Source organism: Diabrotica undecimpunctata, chromosome 3 (assembly GCF_040954645.1).
Source record: "Diabrotica undecimpunctata isolate CICGRU chromosome 3, icDiaUnde3, whole genome shotgun sequence".
NCBI lineage: Eukaryota > Metazoa > Arthropoda > Insecta > Coleoptera > Chrysomelidae > Diabrotica > Diabrotica undecimpunctata.
In genome coordinates, this window is record NC_092805.1 from 79,267,047 (window position 1) to 79,285,645 (window position 18,599).

Here is an 18,599-nt window from a genome sequence, read left to right on the forward strand (position 1 = left end):
AGGCAGGGATTGATTCACTTTTCCTGATAGGACTGTTCAAAAAGGAGTTCCTATCCGCTATCCGCGAATCTCTATATACAGCAGTTTTAATATATTAAAATGAGTGAGTTTATTATCTAAGGGGATGTCATATAGTTTTTAAAGAAATTCCCTTTAATTTAAGGTGTCGTAAGCGGTATTTAGATTTACAAATACCACCCCCGATGCCTGATATCTTTCGTACTCGTTGTTACTTTTTGCACTCACGATGACCTCTATTAACATAAGTGGCCAATTTAAAAAGTGATTTATAAATTATTGTAATTTAAATTTTATTAATTTATGAAACAAATATTGCACGTCATAAACTGTAGCAATCAGAAAGTTACTTAGATCTCCCTGCTGTACAGAGTTTTCTATAATTTTATGTGGTAACAACTATTAGGGTACTACTACTTTTTTAAACTGTTACACGAAAACTCCACTCGATATACGTACATTTATATGATAAATGTTTCAGTCCGGTGCATTAAAAGAAAATACTAATGCATAAAAATGGAATCTTTTCAAGTTTATAATAGACGCTTACTTAAGTTTAAAAATAATTAAAGCAAGTAATATAAATTACTACCTCGCCTATTAAACATAAAAGTAATATAAATTCATATGTCGGTTAACAATTTATATTATAAAAATTTTAACTACGTTAGCCAAGTATCTATGAAATTCCTCGATGCCTAAATTGATGAATATTAATATAAATTTCAAGTCCCACAATATACCTGCTGTAAAATTTCAAAATCTACGACTAATAAAATTATTGGCAACATTGCAGGAGCTTAGTTTTGTACCAGACAAGGTGTATACGGATCCCAAAAATGTTTTAACGTATTACGGAGCCTACTTGATCCTATGCGTTGGTCGGAGTCTACATAAAGCGCTACTTAGATAATAATATACTCGGTGTATATTCTCCTAGAGTTCGTATAACACCGTTTTAGTACGGAGCCCACATTAACCGCTAGATCTATATATATATATATATATATATATATATATATATATATATATATATATATATATATATATATATGTTCGGATAAGTTTCCGCGGTCAGATAAATGAAAATTACTGAGTTCTCGGGAAGAACCGCGTTGAGAATTTAAAACTCGACGTTTCGGCACCCATTTTGGAGCCATTATCAAGAGGGATACGGTTCGGTTCGAGTTCGGGGTCTCAATCTGCCTACTCCCCTCACTCGAGATGTACCAGTATCGTGTTCTATATTGCAAGAACTGTCTCTCGGCACTGAGGTCTCAATCTGCCTACTCCCCAGTGTCGAGTGACAACCGGTCTTACCCTGTGTGGCTGCTTTTATACTCGCTGTATGCGCGGGAACGGTATGCGCTGACGTGGTCTGAACTGACGTGGCCTGACCGGTGTGGGCGGGAGGTCGCTGAAGAAGGGGTCGCCATGTTGCCGGCAATCGTTTCGCGTCATCGCGCGTGTTCAAGCTGTGAGGTCGTTTTTCGATTTCGATAGCTTCACGAATGATTCTCGCTTTTAATGAGCGGATGGGAGCGATGGTTTTTGCTTTTTCGAAATCTATTTTGTGGCCTGTCTGAATATGATGTTGGGCTAGGGCTGAAGTGGTATCGGAATGTTTGACTGATAGAGAATGTTCGTAAATACGGTTATGTATTCTTCAGTTTGTCTGTCCTACGTATGTACGTGGGCAACTGGAACAATGTATCTCGTAGACACCATGGTCTTCATTGGGGATTTGGTCTTTTACGGATCTAACGAGATTGGACAATTTGGAGTGAGTGGTGAAGATGGTTTTGATATTAAGAGGGATAAGAGTTCTACTGATCTTGTCAGTGACACCTTTAATAAAAGGTAGAAAGATTTTGGGTTGATCCGGCGGTTTGATCCCGGTTGGGTTGATCCCGTTCCATAAGACTTAGCGACAACAATCACAGGTCATCCGAAATCAATTCAATAAGATAAACACTTCTACAAAACGGCTACCACAAAACCCAAATCAATAGAAGCATTCAAAAACTTCTAAACCCCATTCCATCCAAAAAAGAAACCTTGCCGCCGGATCAACCCAAAATCTTTCTACCTTTTATTAAAGGTGTCACTGACAAGATCAGTAGAACTCTTATCCCTCTTAATATCAAAACCATCTTCACCACTCACTCCAAATTGTCCAATCTCGTTAGATCCGTAAAAGACCAAATCCCCAATGAAGACCATGGTGTCTACGAGATACTTTGTTCCAGTTGCCCACGTACATACGTAGGACAGACAAACCGACGAATACATAACCGTATTTACGAACATTCTCTATCAGTCAAACATTTCGATACCACTTCAGCCCTAGCCCAACATTATATTCAGACAGGCCACAAAACAGATTTCGAAAAAGCAAAAACCATCGCTCCCATCCGCTCATTAAAAGCGAGAATCATTCGTGAAGCTATCGAAATCGAAAAACGACCTCACAGCTTGAACACGCGCGATGACGCGAAACGATTGCCGGCAACATGGCGAGCCCTTCTTCAGCGACCTCCCGCCCACACCGCTCAGGCCACGTCAGTTCAGACCACGTCAGCGCATACCGTTCCCGCGCATACAGCGAGTATAAAAGCAGCCACACAGGGTAAGACCGGTTGTCACTCGACACTGGGGAGTAGGCAGATTGAGACCTTAGTGCCGAGAGACAGTTCTTGCAATATAGAACACGATACTGGTACGTCTCGAGTGAGGGGAGTAGGCAGATTGAGACCCCGAACTCGAACCGAACCGTATCCCTCTTGATAATGGCTCCAAAATGGGTGCCGAAACGTCGAGTTTTAAATTCTCAACGCGGTTCTTCCCGAGAACTCAGTAATTTTCATATATATATATATATATATATATATATATATATATATACATCTAGCGGTTAATGTAAGCTCCGTTCTAAAACGGTATTATACTAACTCCAGTAGAATATACACCGTGTATATTATTATCTAAGTAGCGCTTTATGTAGACTCCGACCAACATGTAGCATTAAGTGGACTCCACAATAGGATAAACCATTTTTGGGATCCGTATTTACCATGTAGCATACATTTCTAAACTCCTGAGATGTTGCCAATAATTGTATTAGTAGTAGATTTTTAAATTTTACAGCAGGTACATTTTAACACTTAAGGCAGCAGGAAATTTATTTAATTTAGTCGTGAAGGAATTTCAGGATTATTTCGCTAATGTAGTTAAATATAAATTGTTAACCGACACATAACTTTATTTTACTTTTTAGTTTTAATAAACAAGGCGGTAATTTATATTACTTATTTTATATATTTTTAAACATAAGAAAGTGTCTATTATAAACTTGGAAAAGTTAAGTTTCCATTTTTATTAATTAGTATTTTTTATTAAAAGGCATTGTCACTAAAACATTTAGTTCATAAATGTACGTAGATCGGATAGAGTAATCGTGTAAGAGTTTATGAAATTAGAGGCTCCTTCGGTAGGATTATAATGTTTGTTACCCTACTAATTAAAGAAAACTCAAACAACAGGGAGATCTTTATAATTTTTGGATTACTGCAGTTTATGACATGCAATATTTGTTTCATAGCGTAGTTGAATTTAAACTACAATAATTTATAAATCAATCTTTAATAACATACTTTTTTACTGTCTAATTTCAATAGATATGTCGATTTTTAATTAAAATATTTAATGCATTAAAGTCGCGTAGAGATTTTCATTAAACATTTAATTTTAAAATTATTATAATAAAAGTCCAAGAAAAGTATAAAGTCTAGGGAATTCAATATCCCACTATGGATTTGTTTTATAGACTATCGTAAAGCGTTCCACAGAGTCAAATGAATACACTTATGACTGATACTAAAAGAATTAGGTGTACAACACCTAATTTTGCTTATAACTGAACTGTACGAACACACTACTAGACCATTTAAACTAACATTAAAAGAAGATTGAAAATCAAAACGAAATATAAGTATCTGGGAAAAATTTCTCAAACGATATTAATATTAAAAGGGACTTTAAAGAGCATCTGACAAAGCATGCTAAACCTTAAGGCGACTAAACCACACAAAATGGTTATTTGAGAAAAATTATAGCTCGTTCCAGAAAGAATTGTAATATAACATTAATGTAGATTAAGAAGAAACGCTGAAGAAAAAAACAGTAGCGGTTAGCCTAAATAAAGAAAGGCAAAAAGAAGATGCAATTTGATGTTTTGAAAAATCTGATCCGAAAACTGTATGAAAAACATTTCATAGTACTTATAGACATCGAGCGCGGCGATGCCTCTGCCGTCTGGCGGCCTTTATCGACTTTTACTACCATTTGACTATTTGTGTACGATTTTGTGTATGGTTAAGTGGCACACCACAAAAAGTGTTTTTATTTTCTCTTTTGTTCAACAATTAAAATGTATTGCTATACTTCTAGATGTTCCAATACAATAAAGGATAATAAACATAAAGCACAGGGTACAAAATTTTATTATTTTCTATGCGCTAGTTATTATAAACACATAAGCTATATTACAATTAAAAACTATGACCACTATGAAAAAAATACGGTAGACTATGACTACATTTGTGCTTTAGCACTATAGTAAGAACAAGATAAAACTCTAAATTTCTACATAATTATATTAACAAGAAATTAATAAAACTTTTGTTCGTTATTAGTAATTTCGTTATTTTAGAATATATTATGAAAAATGTTGTTGATATTACAATATCAGATGATACGAATACAAAAATAAAAAAACAACTTACCTTTTCAAAACAACAATCAATCACTTTATTTTATCATGAAAAATTTAAAAATTGCAATGTAATTGAACCCATTTTGTGAGCTATAGTTACATTGATACTTATGTGGCAATTAGCTGTCTTTCTCACCGTATCGTATTTTCATGATATTTTTTGTAGGCAAGCGGTTTAGTTTGTGTAATATAATATCCCCAATTCGTCTCATAATATTTAGTTTTCAAAACAGGTGTTACGCTAATTCGGTCACATTTTTTAAATAACTTTGCAGTACATTTGAAAATAAGTCGACAGTTTTGTTACTTGCTCTTACTTCTAAATTGACAGATCAGCTGTTTAACTGCCTGTACTGAACTTTCTTTCTTATTTTGCCAATATATATAAAAATTAATAAAACTCTGACATACCGTTGATTAAAATATTGGATACCCTATACTATTCAATCAACGGAAATACTAAGATCACACGGGAAGAATATTATGGGTTATTTCTGGTTTCGTCACAATTTACACTGAAATTACTAACAAGAGAGTGCTCTTACTTCCACGTTCAAATTGATATATAGAACCAACAGATGATAGTCATATACCATCAGTACTAATAAAATGGAAACTATCAAATTAATGTCAATTTCATTTAATCAAACGTACTAACCTTAAAAATGGTCATTTAAGGAAACCCGCCTCAAAAACATTGACAATAAATTAAAAATAGTTTAAGCGTTATAAAAGTAACAGAGCAGCAAAGCTCACAGCATGAGAATAGTGCCTTGTACTTTTACATAGCAATTTGTTCTCACAATTTTATAGTTTTTCGAAAAATGAACTCCGATTAAAAGATTAAAACGTCAAATAACATGTAAAAACCTATTCATATTTTTAAATATAAAATCTTCAATTTAGAAATTGAACATTCTTAATAAATGTATAATCTAATATTTAAGCCTGTTTATGTTTTACAGACTTGGACAACACTGAACAGACAAATATTTATTCTTTTATATACTAGGTTCTAAAAAAAGTGTACTCAAAACGAATAAATATTATCTACCAAGTGTTTTATTCCAGTTTCATATGAAAGCACTAGATCTTAGATATTATAAATTTCGTCATAGGTGCTAATTTGAAATGAAAACCAAATGATAGAGCATATAGTGAAATATAAATATCTTAGCCCTCTATTGCCCGACTTTTTTTGTAAACTTAAGAGAAAATGTTTTAATTTGTATATGTGCTCAAATATCCATCCATTTACAACTAGTATTTTTTTTAGATTTTTTAAATTTTGTTTGGGGAGAGTTTTGGGAGTATTGCCTTCAGGCAACTGTGGGTAGCAAAAACTAACGAATTAAGTTATATACTTATTTATTATGCCAATCAAAAAAACAAATATTTGTAGTTGTAAAAGATAAAGCAACTTTACATTTATCGCACATTACTTTGGAAGTATTACAGCATCCTGGTTTTTTGCATCTTCCCTTTTCTTGAAAATACGGGCCAGTCGAAGGTTTGGTCAAGCCTAACTTCCTTCGGTGGTACAATAGCAGTAGGTCCTCTCTTCCGTTTTTTTACAATTTCGTTCTCAATTTCACTGAGCCTGGGACGTCCTTTGTTTTTGATCTGGTCAGTTCTTGCTAACAGTACGCTACATAAGTGGGACTTAAACTGTAACAAAGGCAACTGATTTTTCTTTCAAAGTAATCGCAACCACGACAATACAACAACCAGCTGTTAACAACAGCTAAATCCAGAAGGTGAAAAAATATTTTTAGATACCACTTTTTAGATTTTATGTCTGTTCGGTAAAGAGCAATTAGTGAATCCATAAGATCGACACCTCTCATAAATTTATTATAAAATTGCACTGAATTTGGACAGCATACAATAATTCTTGATTTTTGTTTCTTATCCCACCTCTTGACTAACGAAGTAGGCTCAGAACCAACAAATGTACTAAGCAAATGAACCGGTTTATTATCGTACCACTTTAATGCTGTTGTCTTATGCCATCTGCTGTAGCGTGCTTTTCTTCTACAGTACCTCTACCCTGTTTCTTCATATTCTTGTCATCAGAAAAATGGCAATTAGGCAGTCTGTTTGGACGAACATTTCCCAAACATTGCAGTCCACGTTTTTCCATTTCATTCTGCAACTGAATGCTATTAAACCAGTTGTCAAAATATACTTTATAGTATTTGTTTGGTTCGACTATCTCACACAATCTTATTACTACATTACCGCTGGTGTCTACATTAGTTAATGAAGAGAATGTTCAACAGTTCCTGTATATAATTCCCAGTTATAAACAATACCATTGCTATCACGCAAAACAAATGCCTTGTATCCCCATTTTTTGGGTTTATTCTTCATATATTGTTTTAAAGAATGTGCCCCTTTGAATGGTATCATTTGTTCATCAATACACAATTTTTCACTCCTAGGAATACTCTGAAAATTTTGAAATGGACCGTTGATGAATGGTCTAATTTTGTATAACTTATCATTATTGTTGAGCATATTTTCGTTATTATTGAAATGAATTTTAGTTTCTATTTCTTCCCAGCGATTCCTAGATATAGTGTCAACTATTTGAGCTGGTCTAAATTTGCTTCGTACAAATCATCTTCATTTTCCATTTTATTTGATCCTGGATCGATTGATATCTGAGTACCTATGGAAAATTCATTATCACTCTCTTATTATCACTGTCAAAGTCAGAGTCTTTGGATTCCTCGGATATTTACTGCTTTTCCGTAGAACGTTTTTGTATCCATCCTAAAAAATAATTTAAAATAATATGGTCCAGTGTGGATTCAAAATAACATACCTGTTTTTTATCACAGTACTGAAACAACACAATAAAATAAACAAATTTCAACGGTAATCAATATATAAATGCTGATATAATGCCTCGGTATATATTTTTATATAAATTGTACACAATTTATAACAATAAATCACTATCGAAAATTCAAACTAATAAGGCAGCCATGTCCATTTGACATACTGTTAAACATTTCCATATAGGTTTCGTCATAGGTTCATAGAGTGTATTAAAATGTATAACCAAATGTTGCCTGAAATTAACAGAGGGCATCTTAGAGTCGGAAATTGTTTTAAAAAAGTTTTCTGCATCAAAAACTCCTTTGTTGCCTTGAGTACACACGGGGCTATAGAGGGGCTATATAGCTATATCGCGCGAGGATAAGGTTATTGATGAGGAAAAAAAAGACCTATCACTGAGGAAGTGAGATAGTAATTGGCAAACGCAAAGAGCACTATAATTACATTAAATGAAATATGCATTACAATCTATCATGATACACATATCTTGATACACATGAAACAAGACAATTAATAAACACGTTAATAGAATCTTAAGAAATAATAACCAAAATTTAACTTTTAATACGCAGAAGAAATACTAATATACAGAAGATACACAAATTAAAAAACGTTATCCACTTATTGTACGCAAGAGAGATACCTCTAGGAAAAATCAAAACGATCGAGAATTTATACCAAAAAAACACAATCAAAGTAAAAGTAAAAGAAGAACTAACCGACCCTATTGAAGCTGACAATGGGTTGAGACAGGAATATTCCCTGAGTCCTCTATTATTCAACCTGATTATGGATAAAATAATAAAAAAGTAAGAACTAAAAAAGGATACCAAATGGAAGAAAAACAAATAATATATAATATAATATTAATCTGCTGTGCAGACGACGCAATACTACTCTTTCAAAGTGAAGATGATTTACAACGTACGCTGCTTCAATTTCATACAACCGCCAGAAAATTTAACATGTTAATTTCCCCAAAAGAGACAAAATGCATGGTTACTACCGCAAATTTACTAAGATGTTAATTGGAGCTAAAAGGTCAGATAATAGAACAAGGGTTGGAGCTTAAATATCTAGGCATCACATTATCTAGCTAGGGAAAGCTCGAAACTGAAGTGAAAGATCCAGTGAATAGAGCAAACAGAGCCACAGGCTGCCTAAATGAAACATGAAGAAATAAAAATATCGGAAAAGAAACGAAAGGCATAATTTACAAAACAGTCATCAGACCAATAATGACATACGCGGCAGAAACAAGACCTGATACAGAGAGGATAAAAACGATGTGAAACAGCAGAGATGAAAACACTTAGAAAAATTGATGGTAAGACACTATGAGACTGAGCTAGAAGTACAGATATACGACGTAGATGCAAGGTGAAGAACATCAAGAACTGGTTAAGAAATAGAAGAGTAGAACGAAACGATCATATAAGCCGAATGACAACAAATAAAACAATAAAGACGGCAAGAGACGGTTAACCCATAGGAAGACGATCAGTAGGAAGACCACGAAAACGATGGAAAGGCAACTTACTGGAAGCACAATGAAAAACAGACAGAGTTATGTCTATATAAAAAGAAAAAGAAGAAGAAGAAGAAGAAGATACACAGGATAAACATTAAAATAGCTGCAAGAAAGATAAAATAAGTCAGCCATATTAATGTAGAACAGCAGAGGACAAAGTGTTTAGAGAAAATAATGAATGTCATATTAATGTAGAATAGCAGAGGACAGAGTACTTGTCATAGCTTTCGACAAGTGCCCAATTGAAAAAAGAACACAGGTCGTTCAAAAAAGACGGAACTCTAGAAAGAAAACAGAATAGATTTAAAAAAATAAAAGCATAAACATGTCTTTTCCTACTTTTTTAATATTGAAGATACGTAAATAGAACATTGAATTAAAATGTAAACTTTGACATCTGTGATAAACCCATCATCTGAACAGTGGCGCCAACAAACTTATTTATTTTCCACAAAGAGGCTCTTTAGAACCTAAAATTATTACTATACAAATCTGATTCGACATATCGTCAAAAAGTAATACACGGCATGTAAAATTTAAATTTTTAATAAAAAGATTACGCATTACTTATGGGGTTTAAAGAACGAGCCTTTAGGAAGATTGGAGTACTAATAAGACCACCGCAATCGGTCATACCCCGGGTAATGATTAATTAATTAATTGGCTAATTCTTCAGTCACCCCTTTAATATGATTTTGTCAAATTGGTCCTTTTTAGGACCAACTATTCTAATAACATATGTCTATAACTGTTAAGGGTATATCTAAAAATCAATAAACTTTACTTTACTTAAATTTATCAGACATATGAGTTAACACGAATCTGACTAATTTCTAGTACAGGAAACACATATAGGGACTAACCTAGGGTATTTGGTATATAGCTGATCGCTGAAAACCACATTATAGATATAGACATACTATTTCTGTCGGAAAGTAAGAAAGGACAAAACCAGTCAGCTGAGAGAACCTTTTAATGATGTGGAGCTTGGATCCACCATCTACATATTTAATGAAAAATAACACAACTACCGACCTTGAGGATCTGAGCACAAAGCTTATTACGCAATCTGGACCAAAAACACTACAATGACTTATCCAGATGATGAACAACTGTATTCAAATTAGGAGATACCCAAAAAATAGAGACAAGCCAAAGTTGTTACCTTACTTAAGCCTGGCAAACACTCCAACGACCACAAAAACTATCGGCTAATATCTTTATTTTGTCAGCTATTCAAAATACTTTTGCACAATATCGTTAATATGATATCACCGATATTAGAAGAAAAACTTAAATTAAAAGACAAAAGTGGCTGTAGACAGGGAAGATCACGTACATCACAAATACTAAATCAAAGACGGGTACGAAAAATATCGGATATCAGGGGTGGTATTTTTCAATCTAAATGCCGCTTACGACACCTTAAATTACAGAATATTTCTCCAAAAACTATATGATATCCCCTTAGATAACAAACTCACTTATATTGTCTGCGTATGCCTCCACAATAGAATATTTTTTGTATCACTCAATGATAAGAATAGCAGATGAAGAACGGTCTCGCTTGGGGTAGCATAAAGGCCCCTACACTGTATAACATTTACACAAACGAACGATCCATACCGGTAGATACTAGAACTTCTATTATATAGACGATACACCTATTATTACACAATAAAAATAAACAATGAATCAATTTTCAGCCAAAATCCCTGAACAACTCATGTGTGCTCCATTAATCTCCCTAACATAGACGCTTTCACAAAACTGAACATCCAATAATGTCATGAAATTGTTGAACGTAGACTTCATATAAATTCCTTGAAAATAATTTGTATCGCACGGGGTCAGTCACAGATCATTGTTTAAAACAAAAAGGTAAATTGAGGACCAGAAATAATATTTTTCGCATGCTTGTCAGCTAAAAATGAGGTGCGCGTCCTTCCGCCCTTAAAACATAGACGCTTGCACTATATGCATCTGCTGCCGAATATACCTTGTTAGACAAATTCTTTCTTTTTGTGCAGTTTTGTGTAGTACTACCCATTTTAACACAAAAATATCTATTGTAGCTCTTAACCATATTTATTTTGAGATAACCTTTTATTGAGATATCATATATAGTACACAAATAAGACCAGAACTAAAATAATAAAAAAGCTTTATACAAGATATCGCAGAAGATTGGATGAAATAAAAGTAGTTTTTATTAATCGGATGCTTACATAAAACGTACAAAGACATACTCACGTAAACAAAATATATTACGAAATTTCTGTAATTAAAAAAAAAACATTGAGTTCGGCATTTAACTAATAAAATTATATTAAATAAAAAAACAACATTTTTAAAAATGCAGAAAAAATAAAATTTCCTATGCAAGCGAACATTCCATTAAATAATAAGCCCAAATCCTTTTGTATCTATATACCTGTTTTTAAAGAACCAGTTACCTCTTAGTACGTAGTTATACCATGTAATAAGATATCCTTTGTTACTCAGTGTAATGCGTATGACATTACACTGTCTACGAACAGTAGATAAAAATAAGGAGCCCATATAAACCGCTCGGGATATATGTTGAAAATATAAGGTATAATCGCACAGTTGCCAAACTCTCAGAGCTTACTTAAACCGATAAACCTATGGTTCAATTATACATTGAAGAAGATCTCAACGACCCCTATAATATATACACGTGAACTAACCGATATACATTTATGATACAGGGGTATTTACGGGCTCCAAAAATTTTTTATAAATTATTAAACTCTACATGTTGATGAATCGACAGAACCAATATTATGGAATGGTCAAGTGAGCTCCGTATATCGGTACCCACTTGACCACGGAGCTCGATTGAAGCTGAATTTTAACATGGGCGGAGTCCATATATATATATATATATATATATATATATATATATATATATATATATATATATATATATATATATATATATATATATATCATGAAGGCGAAGCGAATAAATCTTCTAATGAGGTTTGTTCTATGTTCTTGCATTATCTACAAACAAAAGTTTTTCCAAATGGAATGAAGCATTTTGGACATCAAAATACCTGTGTTGTGAGGTTTCTTATAAATCTGTGTGATAAGAATTTGTTTGATACTGTAACCCATTATCTTCCGGTCAGGGGACACTCATATTTACCATGCGATCGTGACTTATGGAATATAAAACATGTTGTGCGACGTGCTGATAGAGTATACACACCAGAGCATCATGTCGAAATGATCCTCAAAGCTAGTAAAACTTGTCCCTTTACTGTCCATAAGGTAAACAGTGAAATAATATTTTCTTTTAGTATTTGGTGAACCCAATATTACAAAAAGACTGTGAACTCTGATGAAACATGTGGGAGAGGTTTTCCAAAGGAACAAAGAATACCGTTTAAAGTTTTTGCCTATAAGGAATTTTGTTATAAAAACACTAGTCCAGGAAAAGTTGTGGTTACGGATATTTTTTGGGGGCTTTATTTCTTCAACATTTACCTTAAACAACTACCCTAATGTTCCTGAATTTCTAACAGACCTTGCACATCCGTTTGGAAAAGTTCCTACTAACATTAAAAAAATTAACGACATAAAAAAGTTAACAAAATACACATCTGGACATGAGAGTTTCTATAACAACATCATACAGTGGCCCACAACAGAAGCAGAGTGTAATGTTGACAGGGAATATGTTGATTAAGCCTTTCTTTTTTTTAACTACGTTTACTGTTCACAGATGTGTTATTGTATAATCTATTCCATTTATATTATTGCTTCTTGATAATAATAATAAAACAAGTTTATTAAACTGTTATTTATTTTACTTAAAAGCACGTCCTGTTCTAAAATTGAAAGAAATTTACTCAAAAAATTTTTTTCCAGTTTTATTTCAGAAACCCGAAAATTATCAATTTTTTTTATTTAATTGAAAATTATTAAAATATAATAGACTATGACATTTGTTTTACGAATGTATTAAGTATTATTCGTATAAATTTAAAGAACCAATTTTTAGTTTTGTGAGAGAAAAACAGTTTTCCCTCATTTGACGAAAATATGAAAAACTGCACTTGACGGGTTTTAGAAATAAACGATTCAATTATTTTCATACAAACAAATTTATATGTAAAATTTCTCATTCTATAAAATATTTTCATCTAACTATATAGTAATTGAGATCAGAAATCACAGATACAAACAGTTTATAAGTAATAGGTAATATTTAATTATTTTATTCTATGTACACACACTCAAAAATGTTTTGCACAATGTAATATTTTCAAAATTATCCACCAAATCTAGTGCCCTCTATTTTTTTTTTAAATAAAATATTTTATTATATGTATAAAATTGTATGTATAAAAAAACAATAAACAAAATTTAAAGGATTAACAATTTATTATTATTATTTATAATATGTATTATAAATATATTTTTTTTAATTTGTACAGATATAGGAACTAATACTTAATATGCCGTATTTCCACCTTTTGCATCAATGCAAGACGGAATGCGATGTCCCATGCTTCTTATAAGTGTATTCATATAGTTCTGGTCCATGGTGCCCCATTCTTCAATCGCTGCTATTCTAAGGTCTAGTAGTGTCCTTGAGGGTGGCTGCCGGGACTGAATTTTTCTTTTGAGCATATCCCATCCGTGCTCAATGGGATTGAGGTCAGGTGAGCAAGGTGGCCATTGTAATTTGACGATATCTTTTGTCTCTAAAAAATCTGCCACATGTCTCGTACGATGGGGAGGCGCATTGTCGTCCATAAAAATAAATTCTGGACCAACAGCTCCTCGCCACAAGCGTACAACAGGCCTAAGAATGGTATCAATATAAATTTGTCCATTCATGTTACCAACAATAGGAATTAAAGGAGTTTTATTATTTAGCATGATGCCGCCCCAAAACAATATGGAGCCACCTTGATATGGGACTCTTTGGACAGCTTGGTTAAGTCTATCCTGTCGATTTGGGTTCCTCCAAATCCTAATTCGGCGATTATCCGACAAAAGGCTTATTTTGTTTTCATCAGAAAATAATACGTTTCCCCATCTGTTGTCATGCCGTTGAAAATGTTCATTGGCCCATTCTAGTTGATTCCTTTTCTGCTCTAACGTAAGCTTTGGTACAAACAATGGTCTTCTTGTAAATAAATTCACTGAATGTAACCTGTTTCTAATAGTCTGATCGCAAATTACAATATTATGAGCTCGCTGGAGCTCTCTTCTAATAGCTGGGGCAGTCATAGAGGCGTTTCTCTGGGCAGTTAATGTTAAATAAAGTTCTTGGACATTGGTAGCAATTCTGGCTCTTCCGCTTTTTGGACGATCGCTAACAGAATTCGTCTCTCGATATTTTTTCACAATCCGAGACACATCACTCTGATTAACTCCAACCCGGACAGCAACGTCGACTTGTATGTGGCCTTCCTCAATCAAAGTAACGATTCTAGCTCTGTTGAACTCAGATATCACTTGTCTATTCATATTGTTCACTACAAAGTGAATAAAACGCAAACCAATTTTTACAAATATCGGTTTTCGAAAACTGATAAACGCAATATGAATACTGAGAATCTTTACGACGATTAAGAAACAAAAAACAAGCAATAAAATACATTAATTTAGTAGACAACACAAAGTCAGTGCAAAAAATTTCAAATGAGAAACGTTCAGTGGCGTTACAGATAATATGCAAAACATTTTTGAGTGTGTGTATTTCGAGATCCGGAAACTTCACTGGTTCGAGACATGACACTTCCGACGTCTCCGCGATCGCCAGGCGATTTAGATTGACTGGTGTGTATATACCATGATGGTACAATGAACACAAGGTATGATGTGTTCCAAAATCGGTTCGGGTCGCGCATGAAGTAGTTAAGACCGCTTCTTCACGCAACATTTGAATGTAGTTGTATAGGAAAGACTTTTAATTTTAAGTGTTTTTATATAATTTGGCTAATTTAATTATAGTAATTATAAAGAGATGATAAAATTATGTTATTATAATATTTAATGATAAATAAAATTTTGAAGTTAATTTAAATTTATTAATTTTTGGTACCGTTATTTTGTTAACATAGATATCCTGTATAACACAAGTTTTAATTATCTTTTATTACACGTAGGTACAGGTTAATCAACTTATACTCCAAAGTTTGATATTTCAGATGTTTAAAAAGATACAAAAAAGTGGTAATGGAGGTACACAAAATTTGTACGTATATACTGAACTAAAAACAAAATCAAAATAATGATAAAGTCAACTTTATTTAGATCGGATGAGCTAGCTGGCCATCGAATATGAGTGTAGTAGTAAGGCCACACAATATTGCACAATATTTTAAATGACATCTTTTGTAATTTTCACACATAAAATTATCTTGGTATTGTTTAATAATGATAACATTATATATTTTAATAATGATAACATGATTTAACAAAGAAAAATATGTTATTTTGGAAGATGCTAAATTGATTTCCTCCGAAACAGATCTTATTGTAAATTGCATAGCAGGCTGAGGTTAGTTTCTTACTTAACAAATCGATATGAAAGAACCATTTAAGGTTGCTGTCTAAAAAAATAACATTTTTACAGTAACATGTTAAAAAGCTTTAAACTGATTTATTCATATGAATTCTGGGTCTTCGTTAATCTACAAAATGAAAGATATTATAATGGAGTTTTTTCTAGTTGCACAACTATGCACATCACTCAGTTTATCCAAATGTTTTTAAAAGCATCTATTTTTAACACATAACAAACATTCAAAAATAGCGATGGTTTATGAAGAATAAAAATGAATTAATGCAGAGCTGGATGAATTACTGCAGAGCGAAGATATCGTTAGATTTGTAAAGTCACAAAGACTAAACTGGCTTTTTTACTTACAAAGAATGCCAGTGGTGAAGCAAAGTATTCAACATTTTACCCATCAAATTTTTTAAGCCCTTGGGAAGTGGATATTTGTATAAGGAGATATATGTAAGCATATATCTAAATTATTTTTCTATTATAAAATAGATGACTCAGTCAGTATAACCGATATTATTGTCGAACTTTTGTTTTTATACAAGCCTTCTGTCTTGCCGGTGTAAAGTCGTCTGAAGTCGATATTTATTGTGTTTTGCGTTTGAACTAATTTGTGCCTAATTTTCATATTAATATATTGTTTGGTAAGTAAATTTTGCATATAATAATCGGTGGGTTATAGTAATGTGTATATTTTTTATTTTACTAAATTTAAAAATAAATAAATCTAAAATACCATATTGAATTATAAATCAGATTTTTCTTTATTGTAATCCATTTTGTTTTTATTTCAGTAAAACTGCTTGGAAATGAGTGACAGTGAATCAAAATACGCAAATCTACTACTATTTACCTATACAAAAAGAGTGCGTATATTATTAGTATATAATATGTATTTTGTGTGAAAACAAAAATAAATATTTCGCCTGAACCTCCAGGAAAAGTAAAGATTTTACGCTAATGAAAATATATTTTTTATTCAATTATAACCAAAACAAAACATTTAAAAAAAAATTCGATCATTTTTTGACCATAATTTCAAAATTAATGTGTACGTTAAGCTGTAATAATGGGTTCGAGCGGTCTTAACTACGTCACACTCCTGGGCCAGCTGTCAAATGTCATGCGCAATATCATACATTGTATTCATTGTACCATGGGTGTGTACAAATTAAATTTGATCCTATTAAGATTGTAATCTGTAAAGTACATGTATATTTAAATTTTGCTGTATTGCTTATAGAGTTCAATACAATTTAAGATGGAGGGATTTGTGAATGTAAGCGTGGAATATTTAAAATCAATTAAATTTTCTTTACTATCTGTAGAAGAAAAATTGTAAATGTCGGTCATCCTAAACCAAATTTATTAATTACAAATGTAACAAAATGCAAAAGTCGGCATTAAAAACGATCATTTAAAACAGAGACTTATGGAAAAACTGACTGGTATTGTCAGTGTGCTATTAGCAATACTTTTTACTATTTAAAAATCCAAAAAAATTTAAAAAGCATCAACATTAAAAGTCACTACTATCTGCTAAATAAGGACTCAGTTTATTAGGTAAACAGGATATTAGGTTCAACTTAGGTTTCGAAAAAAACTAAATTTCTGTAGTTTTGGCTGTATACCATGTATCACAAAAATGCCTTTATAAAAAGTATAACAATATAAAAACCCTATCGGGTTACATTACAAAATGTTTTCGGAATAACTATTCCATCATCAGTGCTATCCAAAGTTACATGTTTGAAATCATAGGATATTAGGTAACAACTAAATAGTGCATAATAAGTAAATAAAAATGAACTAATAAAGAATAACTGGTATGTCGTATCAAAAATTATAAACTGTGTCAAATTTTAGGGTGCTTCTAAACCATTATACGCCCGACAATTATAAACAGCCGTAAAACACTTTTACCTTTTTTTTAATCCATGGAGAAATTCGGATCCAATTAGGAATTGCGGTAAAAAAGTTGGTCCATAGTATCATAGTTACTGACATCGAAGAGGATGTTTTATTAGGAATGAATGTTATGACGTTGCATGGATTTCAATTGAATTTTAAGAATAGAGTAATCAAAGTTAGTAACAAGGAGGTATTTCTTTATACAAATAATGACAGCACTGCGCAATAACCGTTAAAGAAGATACGGGTATACCTGCGAGAAGTGAAACAGTCATAAAAGCGTGGCTAAAGGGAATTGTGGAAGAAGAAACACCCGTTATGATGAAGCCTTGGAAGGAGGAGGTTAGCCAAGAAATTTCAATTAAAAAAAAATTTCTTACCCCTGCTAAAGTATATAAGTAAAAAAAAATGTTGTTAGCGAACGACAATAATTAGGAACGAAGTTAGTCACTTTTTTTACTACTACAAAAATAGTTGAACATTTTGTTCATCTAAGTATAAACACTCACTAACTGATTTATGCAACGTTTTTTTAGTTTTACTGAATTAGTGACCATCTAATAAAAGTTTTACATAAAGAGCCATAAAAACATTACATATATTTAAAACTTATTTAATTAAATATCTAGTTGCAGATAGGATTTTAGTATTTTTGCTTATCATTGTGTCTTCATAAATCTCTAATATTATTGAAGTTTTTGATCGCCATCATTAGTTTCTCATGGCGTAGTTTAACATATAGATTACATGTCGAATATCTTTTATTCATAAAATTAGGTTGAGGTAGGTGAGGTTATGTTAAAATATAATATATCGACTCTACGATAAAATCTTTATTAGAGAGTAGGCCTATATTATAAGGACACTAATAATATAAAAAGAAGAAGATTGAGTTTTTAGATAGATATAGGTTAAGTAGAATGTAGAACACGAGGTAAAGAGGTATTCAACATTGTATTTTT

The 18,599-nt window shown here is 32.3% G+C and overlaps 1 protein-coding gene across 3 annotated transcripts in view; it reads left to right on the forward strand.

Moving 5' to 3' along the window:
- The window catches only part of LOC140436944 (prostatic acid phosphatase-like), a 124,789-nt gene that overhangs the window by 27,210 nt on the left and 78,980 nt on the right, over positions 1–18,599 (forward strand). The window lies entirely within an intron of this gene.